We start from the raw sequence: 12670 nt of genomic DNA, 5'->3' as shown, positions 1-12670 counted from the left end.
AGAAAGAAACAGAAATCAAGAAAGTTATGAAACAGGGGCCAAAGGTCTCCCAGCCTCAAAAGACCGAGAGTCCCGAATTGGGCCACCTCCTGGCTTTTATTGATATCCACACAAGGAAGTAGTATTGTTTTCTCCACGGTCTGTGAGTCTCATACATCATACCAGAAAACTGATTCAAATTAATCACCCTTGCCTGCAAACAGCCGGAATAGAAAGTCCACTGATGTCTTAACAATTATGGTATGTGCCTCCCCAGGGACAAATCCTTTATGCTAAAACTTATTGTTAAGAGTGGAAGGAGAATTGATGTTATTACATCATTGACTCACTTCCCAAGCAGGTTGTGGGAAGGAATATAGCCACATGGGCTAAAGCTCTCTTTAGCCGGGGGAAGGTGGGGACTGTGCCCACCTCTATCGACCCTGTGAGTTCTCCTCGTGGTCCCCACACAGTTCCTCCTGGCTTGGGTTGTTCCTCCCATGAGGAATCTTACCCGTCATTGGCTGACCAACCATCTTTTGGGGGCCAAACAGAGAGACATAAAGTGTAAGCACAAAAGTGAAGCAAAGTCGCTGAAAGGAACAGTCTCACAGACTCTTCTTTCTTTAGGGATAGGCACGAGGAGACAGATGACTAGGCTGCTGTGTGACAACAGATGGCCAGGGAAGGCTTCTATGATGAAGGAATATCTGATCAAAGATCTAAAAGAAGTGAGAAAGTAAGCCTATAGAAATCTTGGAGAAAATTCATTTCAGGTAGAGGAAATAGCAAGTGCAAAGGCCCTGAGAGACAAAAATGCATGGCATGTTTAAGGAACAAAATGGAAAGCAGTGTGGCTAGAATCTTAAGAGCCAAGTTTGGTGGGGAGAATGGTAAGACATAAGGCCCAATAAATAAGAACCAAATCATGGAGGGCCATGTAGGCCATTACAAATATTTTTTAATTATTATTTTTTAATTTTTATTTTAAGTGTGATAAGAAGCCAGCCATTAGACGGCAGAGGGTGAGAAAATCACAAGATCTTATTTATGTTTTAAAAGGATCACCCTGATTGCTGTATAGAAAACTATATGGGGGCAAAAATGTCCATATGGGCATCAATAGAAGGCTATTAGAGTAGTCTAGATGACAGATGATGGTGGTTTGGTCTATGGTATTAATGACGAACGAGGAAATAATGATTCGGACAGAGGATATGGTTTGAAAGTACAGTCAACAACATTTGTTAATTGACTGGATATCAGGAATGAAAAAAGAGGAATCAAGAAAGACTCTAAGGTTTGGGACTTGAGCAATTGCACTGAGCATTATCTTACAAAACAAATAAAAAACCTTGCATTTATTGTTTCTAATTTGCATTGATTTTGATTATTAAAAAGCAAGCTTTTTTTCCTACATTTATTGGCCATTTTTATTTCCTCTTTCTTATGAGGAATTTATAAAATTTTCCCCCCTTAGCTTCTATTTCATTATTTTCTGGTTTGCCTCCTATCTGTCCGACCTTACTCTGACTTGCTCTCTTTTGAAGGTTCCACTTATTCCACCAACCTCTTAAGTTCAGTGATTTTCAATATTTCATCTTTGCTTCTCTTACTCTGTATATACTCCCTAGGTGAACTCACCTTTCTATTCCTATGATTTCAACTACTCTATTGACTAATGGCACACAAACCTTTACCTCCAGTACTGATGTGTAAATTTGTAATTTCTATCTGTTACAAATCCTCTCTGGGATTTGGGTGTCTACATGGTGTCTCACATTAAATATATCTAAATCTGGCCTCATTATCCTCACCAAAACAGACTTTTTCTTCCATGTTCCTTATATTGCTAATGGCATTACTTAATCCCAAACCAAAAGCCTCAGTCACTCCTCCCTCTCTCACCCACTAAATGTAATCAATTTCCAAGCCCCCTTGATGTTAACTTATAAGTGGCTCTCAAATGTTTCCCTTCCTCTCCATCTTTACTGTCACTGCCTTGGTTCATACCCTCATAATTGCTCATAATTGCAACACAGCCTCTCAATGTCTCACTGCTACTATGCTTAATCCCCTTTAATCCACTCTTCATACTGATACAATCTTTCTAAAAGCCAAAATTGGTGATTTATATACACCCTCCACTTTAAAGCCCCTCATCTAATTCAATAGACTTTGCTACAAAATTGTACCCTGCATGATTTTGAATAAAGGTCAGAAAAACTACCATTCTCCAGTATAACTTTCCATGCAGGAAAAACCTAACACATTCATTCAATTAACAAACATGTTCTAAGCACCTTCTGTGTGTCAGGCACATAGAAGGATATAAAATAAGACATTATCCCTGACCTCAGTTTCCCAGACCTGGAGAGGAAATAAAATGACACACTATTCTTCAGTTGGTATTCTCCATTGTTAATTTAGCTTTGTGCCCTTTCACAATCGTTTTGCCATGTGCAATATAGTTCTCCACATTCTCTGACTAAAAAAATTCCTAGCTGTTCTTTAAAAGCCAGTTCAAATGACATGTTTTATAAAACTATATCTACCTTTAAGCTTCCAGAGCATTTTAATTATTCCTTAAAGAGCATCTGTTACATGATAAGAATATGCTTATGTGTCTGTCTCCTCCAATAGACCGTAAGTTTTTTTTTTTTTTTAATGTCTTTGTGTCACTTGGTAAACAGAGGCATCTAAAAAGTTTTGGTGAATGAATGAATGAACAGGTAAAGGTTTTTCTTCATGAAGATTGTTTTGATGCATACTATGCGTAACTAAAACTGTGTGACACTGAACCCTTTAGCAAGAGAAGAGGTCAGTCCATGAGACCTGGGGTCTTTGTGGAAAACACTTAAGACTTCAAGACCCATTGTCCCAGAGCTCTGTGTAAACATTGATTCTTCAGCCTTTTAAACAATGAAGCAGTCCAAGGATTTTGCTAAATGTCTGGGACTAATGTTCTCTCACTACATCTATTGCTATTTTACACATTTTCTTAAACATGTTTTATTCCATGGTTTACAGAAATCTGTTGTTAAAATTTTCTCTATTTCATGTTAAATTACCCTTAAAATATTTCCCTTGTACTGAATTCTAATTGTTTATATTAAAATTACCTCACTTTCACAAGTCCTATAATTTTTCATCAAGGCAATATCTCAAATAGGGGAAAAGAACAAAACAATGAAAAAATGTAGCACCCTTGTATTAACACTTCATGGATTCACAACCAAAAATAAATGGTGTCACACCTAAGTGTTGACATTTTATCAGACTAAACACAAAAGATATCACAAATGTGCTAACGATGTATGAATATGTGCACAGATTAAATCTGTAATAAAAAATACCAATCCAGGAAACAGGTGTGTTATTTTAACTCCAACCCAAGATAACTGAAAGAATGCATGAGCCAAAAACAATATCAAGAATAATATTTCACATTATATTTTTCTAGGATATACATAAAGAATTGATCAGATTTAAAAAAGAATAAAGAGATTAATCAATCCCAATACTTGAGTGAATGGAATGGCCCAGAGCTTCCTTTCTCATAAACCTATATACTTCATCAACTCTTGGAAATAGTAAGAAAGAAAGAGAAAGAAGGAGGGAGGGAGAAAGGGAGGGAGGGAGAGAAGAAAGGAGGAGAGAGAGAGAGAGAGAGAGAGAGAGAGAGAGAGAGAGAGAGAGAGGAAAAGGAAGAAAGAAAGGGAGGAAAGAAAGGAGGGAGGGAAGAAGGGAGGAAGGGAGAGGAAGGAAAGAAGAAATGAGAGTGATTTTATTGGTATTTCAAAGTACAAGAGTCTTCTCAAATCTAAGCAATAGGTATCGATTAGCCAATCAACTGCACAGCCTTCTCCCTTAGAGGTCACTAGATCTCATTAGTGAAATTAATACTATCTTTCTAAAAGGAGTTTCTTATTTGATTTGCATAGCAATTCTGTCAATGCTTCCCTACATTGTTTAAAGTGCTAAACATATAATGAGTCACAATCACAAAAATATACTCATTTCAGGCACAGAGTAAGCAAATAGGTGTATGTTTCTGTAAATGATGCTTGTGAAATCCAGGTCAAAAATGTCACATACTTTCTAATAAACATTCTTCACAAAAAATTCCATCCCCACACACAAACACAAATAAACACAAATAAATGTGTTTATTTGTAATAAAATAAACAAATTAACTAGACTATTCTTGGTCTAGTTAATAGAGCGGATCACACATCAATATCACTCAAATGCTTGCAATTAAGCAGAGCAGCTTTAAAAAAGAAAATCATTAATGCTAAAGGCGGGTAATGCTCAGAGTATACACTCAAAATGTTGATCATATTTTGTTGATAGAAACTGGGTTAGCTAGGAACATTTCGGGTCTAGAAGGTTTCCAGTCACTTTGTGGTTGTAGTGTATTTATACACCTCTATATTTAAACACAGGTGGTAATTAGCAAGATTGACACACCTTCAATAAGGCATTATCATAGGTGCAATGGATGTGTTACATAAGATGAGTTCATTATCAATAACTTTCTTGAATTAATCATTTCTTAGAATATTTAATTTTAAATGTACCTTAAAAAAAACCTGGATTATTGATTTAGGCCATCTGCAGTATCTTTTTTCTAATTTCCCTGAACAACTGAAGAATTTTCTTAAAATGTCTACATACAGCTGGGACACAGGGATTGCACTATTTAATAAACCAATTATCTGACTAATCTGGCACCTTCTCTTTGACAGTTGTCTAAACCAGACAGAGGCATTAAAAGTAATATAAACACTTAAAATCCACCAATTATGCAAAATCATGCAACAGGGAAATTTTCGCAGACCTTAGCCAGTGATCAAATTTTTCTCTGAAGTATGGAAACTGATAGTAATGCACTTTTATTTTGGCTGTTTTTAAAGCCCTCGTTTATACAGGCAGCTAAAAACACTAAACTGTGATTCCAAATATTACAATGGAAATGGATATCTTACACATGCACACACACATTTGCATCAGCATTCTGAATATCTGCAATACCTTTCATTTAAATAGGAAAACAATTGAAAAGTAAATATATAGTAATTTCAAAAAGGAGACTGAGGCTATAAATCCAGAAAATCATTTGGATGAACAGTCAAAATTCGTCTATCAGATATTTGGAACCATTCAGATGATTCACTGATTTTTTTTCGTTGCACACCCAAATGCCAAGCATCCACTGAAAGGTTAGAGGAAATCCATATGATACAGAGGATAAGACACAGACAGATACTAGGACATCTACATGTCCAGCAATGATGATTAACTGAATTTATACATGCATCTGAGTATACTCAGATACTCTGGTATCACACAGATATAGCTCAAGTAATAAAAATAAACCAATTAACATAATATATACAATTTAATACCCAACAACTGGATACTAATATCATCAATATTCCCTAAAATGTAAAAATTAAAAATATTATTTTTCCTAAACTTTTAAATCACTACTTCATTTTTCTTTAATAAATGTCTCTGAGATATTTATATTTTGAAATTCCAGTCACTTTCAAACAGAAAAATACCTGGTGACATATAGTATAGATATAGATTTAGATCTCTATTCATTTTTTTCATTACCAAAATCCTTCTTGGGAATCACTCTTTCTTAGCCATAATATAGAAATTTGTTTCCAACTATAGATTCACAGAAAAAATATTAGTTGATCAGGACTCATAGCTGATAATATTACAAAAGGTTTAACATGGACTGCAATTCTGTTTATATCGGATTTTATGATTCTAAAATTCAATTTTGTAAGTTTTAATCAGCCACAAAAATGTTATAACAGAATATGAGAAACATTAAAAGGCAATATCCTCATTGTTGACTACTTAATCAACTGACAACTTAGTCAATTAAAATTAAAACAATCAGTATGCTTTATGGTGGCAGGTAATGAGTATGTTACAGATTTCAAAGAAATGTATTCAAATCCATTTGGTCTCTGCAATAAAAAAATGGGTATACATATAGTTTAATAATTTTTTTTCATATTTGAAATGGAAAAATAATCAATCCTATCGAGCAATTCAAACATTATTTATATTTAACTTTACTGTAATCACTATGCTCCTTCTAAGTCTACAAAATCATAATTTGAAAGAACATATTTTTCAATGTCAATAGCTATTATGAAAATATTTTCCAGCTGTGAAAATCCTCATAGAATAAAAATGCTCTGTCGCATACACAAATCGAATCTCTATTTCTGCGAGATTTTGTTTTAAATGCTTTAGTAGGGACAAAGAGGGTTGCAGTAATATTCTCAGGAAAATGACAGAGATGTCATGGATTTTTGCTCTGCTTAATCATTTATTGCTTGCAAATTCAATTCCCCAGCCTTTTACAGTTACTTTCAGGGACCAACAGGCTGGCATGAAATTAAATTAACAAGTAGGTTCCCATCCTGAGTTAGTGACTCCCAGCTCTCTGTCCCGTCTAGTTTCTATTGCAGAAGAAGAATCAGTGGAAAATAAGGTGCAGAAAATTGTAAGAAGCACATCAAAATCTTTAAGTTGATTTCTTCAAACTGATGAATCAATACCAGGGACAGAGGAGGGAGATAGAATTGAAGTTAAAGTTTTAAATTTACTGGCTTGTTGAAAAGCAGTGTGTTTTTGTTTTTGTAATTGCTGAGGGATGCAAGCAACATCCCTTATACATATCATAGAAATCCGGAGATTCAGGATGGCATTTAGTTTGTTAGGCATTTTATAGTAACCCAAGAGTGTTTAAAGTACTCTGTATATATTTTAAAGTGTTTTATTTTTTTAATTTTTATATAGATATTAAAATTCATCACCCTATTAAATGACTCCAAAATATCCAGAGACTAACTAAAAAATTCTCTCAACCAACCAGCTGTTTGTTTGCCTTAACCCAAACAGCTGGATGGTTGATGGAACTTTTCACTCACATATTTGGATGGCACCTAAATACAGCCATAGAGGCCTCTCATAAGTACCCAGAAAAAAACATATTAATCTTGACATATACCTACGATAAACAAAGATATGCAGGCTCCAAGTAAGAGCTTCACGAGGGGTGATCAACTGATAGTAAAAGAGATCATTTAACACATTTTCCTGTGTTCACATCCCAATTAATTTTTCTACTCAGACATTAAAGTAGGGTGAGGATAGAAAGCCCGGTATTTCAGAATCATGACATCACATTGAAAACATCATCCAAGAGACAGTGGTTAGTTGGCATATATGCATGTTTCACCATATGCTATTGTTTACCTAAAGTGGAGGCTTGAACAGGAAGTAAAATTCAGAATTCTTTTTTAAGTTGTAAATTATCCAAGATTATACTTCCAGGTTTAGAAATTAATCCTGAAGTTACATAAGAACTTAACAGGCTTTATTTATCAGACTCTAAATTATTATTTTAAAAATATTAGGGATCCAACATTAACTGTAAAAACATTTACTACCTCCAATTAAAACCAGTTTGCTTTGATTACAGAAATGTTAGCAGTGTAATCGATATAAATATTGTTATACAATAATTTTCAGTTTATCCATCATTTTCCAGTTTCCTCAGTCTTATTTTTAATGGTTCCAAATGTAAGCAATTTCGTTGGTCTTGCTAAATTGTACCACAGTACATCTAGCAAACTACAAAACTCTATACATTACATAAATTGCTATAACAGAGTACTACATACTGAAGAGACACCTATGGTAGGACCATCAGGGTTGTTAGGAATAATCAAAAGCTGTGTGAAACCTTTCATAGCATTCATCTGCTCAAACTAAGCACAGTTCTAGCTGGTTCTATTTGATACTTTTTCTCAGTTCTAAAAAAAAAAAAAAAGAAAATCAATGAAAAACAGAAAGGAGTAGAAATAGTGTATTAAGCCAGGTTTCATATTGTTTTGCCTTTTAGGGGAAGGGAAAATAATAGTAATCTCTGTTCAAAATAGTGATTTAATCTCTACTAGAGATTCTGATTTAATACTCAGAATCTGCAGATGACTTAAAGCAGTTATTGTATATGGGAATAGTTCTGAAATTTGATTCCTTTTAATTTTTTCTAATCAGTAGCTACAGTTCCAGTTATCGATATATAATGTTGATCAGAATTGCTAAATCCTACCCCGTACAATATTCTTCATCATTTAATCTGCCTGTAGTTGTGCTAATAATTCAATTCAAACCTTTTTTTTTTCCAAATGCTAAATGATGGGAAGCTTCCTCTTTTTTAAGTATGCACAGATTACTAATTTTGAGGATAAATGAACAGGAATTTAAAGAAACATATAATCTTAATAAAATTGTCATACACATTTTATATGGCATTCATGTGAGATTGCTTCTAAGTAAGTGTGTGTTTGTGTATGTAAGAGAGAGGGAGAGAGAGAGAGAACAAATATGTGAGTACTATAAGAAAATTTGTTTCCGTTTACAAAAAAATTAATCACTGAGTCAAGTATTTGAAGTACTGGTCTTCTTTTGACCTTAGGTAAGTAACAGGTAAGGAAATAAATAAACAAATAAATAAAGTACTTCTTTGGGAAACCTCAGGGAATTTATTAACCATAGTCTATACAAAGTACTTGATAAATATATTTAAAACTGAAAATGATGGACTTTCGGAAAAAGCAAGCTTCAAGCAAAAATCACATGGATTCTAATTGCTATCTCTAACATGGAATGGAAAAACATATGCTAATCAATATTGAACCTTCTTACCACTTCCAAGTTTGTAAGGCTATCATGGAAAATAAACTTCCACACTAAGCTTTCTGTTTTCGGAGGCAATATATCAAAATAATATTTTGCAGTTTGACAATTTAAAGTAATATTGTACAGAATAAACTTGAATGTTTGATTGTTTTGCTTCCGCAACAATCTTTGTATTAAAAGCATCAGAAAAGTACAATGACTATAGAGGAAACTATGATCATGTCAGTGTTATTTACACATATCATAGCTGAATTGAAACACCGAGGGCTTTAGGGTATTCAGAATTTCAATTAGGCCTTTGAACGAGATGGTAGTTACATATAATCAGATTTTATTTTTTAACATACTTACATGTTTGAATATTTGGAATCTCAATCACCTTTACAGTACAATGATTCTACAAAGTATTCATTTCTTCAGCCCCACTGTATAGTTTGTCAAAAGACATGACTGTTTTTAATTCATAATTGGGACCTAGCAATAATGGTAATTCATGTATTCAAAAAATATTTGTTTTCTATTGTGTGTCTGGCATTGTTCTAGGGATAAGACTATTAGTTTTATTGTGCAAATGCTAACATTTCTTCTTAGAATTATTTTCCAGAAACACCTGTTTTTCAAAAACATGCCAGGGGACAATCCAAAAACTTTTAAATAACATTTAGAGGATGGATTCATTTTAGAAATTACATGAACCCCTTTTCAAATGCATCTTGTGACTTTCTTTTGTTATCATTAAAAGGTTCTAATATTATTTTGGCATACTTGAAAGCTTTTAACAACCTTTAAAAAAACTTTGCAATAGTAAATTACTTAACACATCACACAAAAAAAAGTCTTATGAACTTGGACAAAAATGGCAACACTGGGGTTCTGTTTTTCCAGTTATTTATTTTAAGGGTCATACTATGCCTTATGAAAAACCATTTTCCCCATATTGTAGACATAAAGAGCAAGGGGTGGGGGTGAGCAAGCAAGCAAATGCTTGGGAATCATGGAGCAGAATGTAAATCTGTGGATCTCCTTCGAATAAAAAAGTCTTTCCTTCATGACTGTACTCTTTCTTGGCAGCACTGGTAACCATGCCCCAAATCGAGAGTCTTTGCACTAAGAAGATGGACCAGGATATTTCAGCCGAGGGATAATACAGCAGACATTTGCAGTGTCTTCCCCAAACAGGTTAAGAGAGAGGATTGATTCTCACAGTATACTGTACCTGGTTTGTTAATTATAATCACAGAATCATCTAAAATTCAAGGAAGCTGTCTATGACCCTTACTTATCTCAAATGCGATCAATTAAATGCTAATCTACCAGTACCTATTAGAGTCCACTGTGGTGTTTCGTTTCCTTTTGGTTTCTAAAACCAAATGGCTACTAATTTCCCTTCTATAGCACCAGAAACTTGTTTTTGTATTTTTTCGGGTCACCTCAAATACACCTCCTGATTAACATCCCAGGGGAAAAAATCGGAAAGTTCAGGTAGTCTCCTGATCAACTGCTTCATATTGGAGACGTAGTTTTTCTCCCCATATTAGCATATCTCCAGTATTAGTGATGCAGAGCTGCTAAACCAGAAGCTGCCAACAGGAAGCATGAGTTGCAAACCAGACCCTGTTCCCACCCCTACTCTCCCGGTGGCGAAATGGAAGTCGAGACCGCATCTACTAGTGGAGTGAGATTGTCTTATCTCCGCAATTGTAAACAATCGGCTGCACTAGGTTTGCTGAAATGTTTAAATACACTCCTGACTGCAAACATATCCACTCACCAAGTCGCGCTAACAGTCTTCCCTTCTCCACCTCTAGGAAAAGCATCCTAAAACTGAATTGGCAATCCACCGGTTGTGGCGTGGAAAAGTGAGGTTACATTTCCCTAGGCATGCCGCAAGATACCTGGCACTCCGCAGATGTGTTGGCCGCTGCTAGATTCCCAGGACCACGTCTCAGGAGGAAATGAGAAAACACGCAACCCCGCGCAGCTGAGCGCGTGGTTAAAGCCAACACCGACGGTTCAGAGCACCGACTGCTGTGTAATGACCGTCTTTTTTGACAAAGATTGGGTTATAGGGAGGACGCAGCGGGTGGGGCCCCTGACGGCGTAGGTTAGAAAGAGGTCCTGAAGTCCCCCCCCCTTGGAACTGGGGCTCTCCGAGTGAGGTTCAAAGAAAAATTCAAAAGCAAACAGGTACTAGCCCCTAGGCATCTTCTCTCGGAGAGATAGCCGGAGAGGAACTGAGTGGCGGAGCCCGGGGCGGATACTCCAAGTGGGAGAGATGCCGGAGGAGAGGCGCCCCCTACTCTCTTCTCGGACCAAGCCTCCCCCATCCCCAGCGTCCAGGTCCACTTGTTAGAGCGCCTAGGCTCTACTCGAGAGGCCAGGCGAGGGCCCCCCCTTTCATAACCGGAGGAGGTGGTTGGCAAAAGTGTCGCCTGAAGCCCAGCGAACCTTCGAAGGGCAGCGCCCCCAGGGCCCATTTGAACTGCGAACGAGACTGACCTCCCATCTCCCCTGGGTAGTACAGAGCCCTGAGCCTGACGAAGACCGAGAGAAGGAGCGGAGGTTCTGCCACCTAAGGCAGGACTCCCAGAGCATATACAGCCCACAGCTCGGAGCCTAGAGCCGCCATCCGCCGTCTGCAGCCCCGGGGCAAAGTTCACCCGGAGTCCTTGGGGTGGGGGCTTCGAGCCAGAGGGAAGGAGGTGGGGGCCGGGAGAAACGCACCTACCTAGTCCAGGAGCAAGTTTCGATGTCGTCCCCCGGTGCAGTCCTCCGCACCTAACCAGGTGCTCAGCCCCGCTGGGCGCTGCCGGTTCCTGGGACTTCGGGCATCTCAGCTGGTTCCTGCCGGAAGTGACTGTTAATCCACATTACTGTTGGAGCTGCAGTTCGGCCCCCGCATCGCTCCTCTGGCTCGCGGAGGCGGTGCTCTCAGTCGGCAGCCGGCGGGGGCAGGGACCGAACCTGGCTACCACCGCACAAGCGGACGCCCGCTGCCAGGAGGGTGCTTGCGCCCGGGGTCGTATGTATGTGCGACAGTGTGTATAAGCGTATGTGTCCGAGAAAGAGAGAGTGTGCGTATGTATGCGAGCAGAAGGGGTGAGCTCAGTCCCTGGGGAACTCGGAGGTGAACTCCGGGCAAAGCCCCAGCCCGCCACGCTCCGGGGTGCTGGTCGTCTGCACCGCTGATGGCAGTGCTGATGCTGCCGTGGCCGCCGCCGCCGCGCTCTAAGCCTGGTTGCGGTGGTGCAAAAAATGTTTCTCAGCTACTAGAGACCAAAAAAACCTACCCTATCTACTGAGCATGCCCGGTTTGACAGATGCAGCGCCTAGGGTGTTTTTTTTTCCTTTTTTTTCCCCTTTCCCCAAGACTCCAGGTTTTAGCCGCAGCTGAGATGGGGAGACGGAAGAGGAGCGGGAGGAGGGTTGAGGGAGCAGGTAGCGAGCCTAGGAAGGGTGGTCGAGATGGGGAAGATCTGGATGTGAGAGTGAACGAAGGAAGGAGAAAGCTGGCAATGGGAGCAGAGGAAGGAATATGGATCAATAAAATTTAGATTTCGTACCACAATGAGTTTCTGGCCAGGGGACTGTCGTGACCAGCTTTTATTATTATTTTTCCGAGGATTAGGTGGGGTGGAGGGTTCGTAGGAGTGTTTGTCATCCCCAAGATGAACCTGGGACAGTGTTCAATAGTCATGACATACACAAATGTGCGTGCACACACCACACACACACAAAGGAGCGCGATCACTGCTGCGATGTGTAAAGCCTCAGAACTGACTTAAAAAGAATGCCAAGTCTTTTGCCTGTACAACTTTGGCAAAAGAAACAAAAAGGCGAGGAAGAGAAATTGTTTGGGGTTCCTCCTTTTCCGCTCTCCCCAGCCTTTCAGAAAAGCCAAGTTCGTGACTGCGGTGCATAAGTGACCCGCAAGCTCTCGTGTGGATCT

At 38.3% G+C, this 12670-nt stretch overlaps 1 protein-coding gene across 3 annotated transcripts in view; it reads right to left on the bottom strand.

Moving 5' to 3' along the window:
* TENM1 (teneurin transmembrane protein 1) overlaps positions 1-11842 on the bottom strand; it is a 1334622-nt gene extending 1322780 nt beyond the window's left edge. For 2 of the 3 annotated variants that reach the window (XM_081042768.1, XM_081042771.1), the window contains exon 1: positions 11450-11842. The gene's annotated coding sequence lies outside the window, so the exon portion shown is untranslated. The remainder of the gene's footprint in view (positions 1-11449) is intronic. The other variant, XM_081042770.1, reaches the window with a different exon arrangement.
* Positions 11843-12670: the final 828 nt, after the last annotated feature.

The sequence above is a fragment of the Rhinolophus hipposideros genome (assembly GCF_964194185.1).
Source record: "Rhinolophus hipposideros genome assembly, chromosome: X".
NCBI lineage: Eukaryota > Metazoa > Chordata > Mammalia > Chiroptera > Rhinolophidae > Rhinolophus > Rhinolophus hipposideros.
The sequence above is the reverse complement of the archived record's forward strand: the minus strand, read 5'-3'. Positions and strand labels throughout refer to the sequence as shown.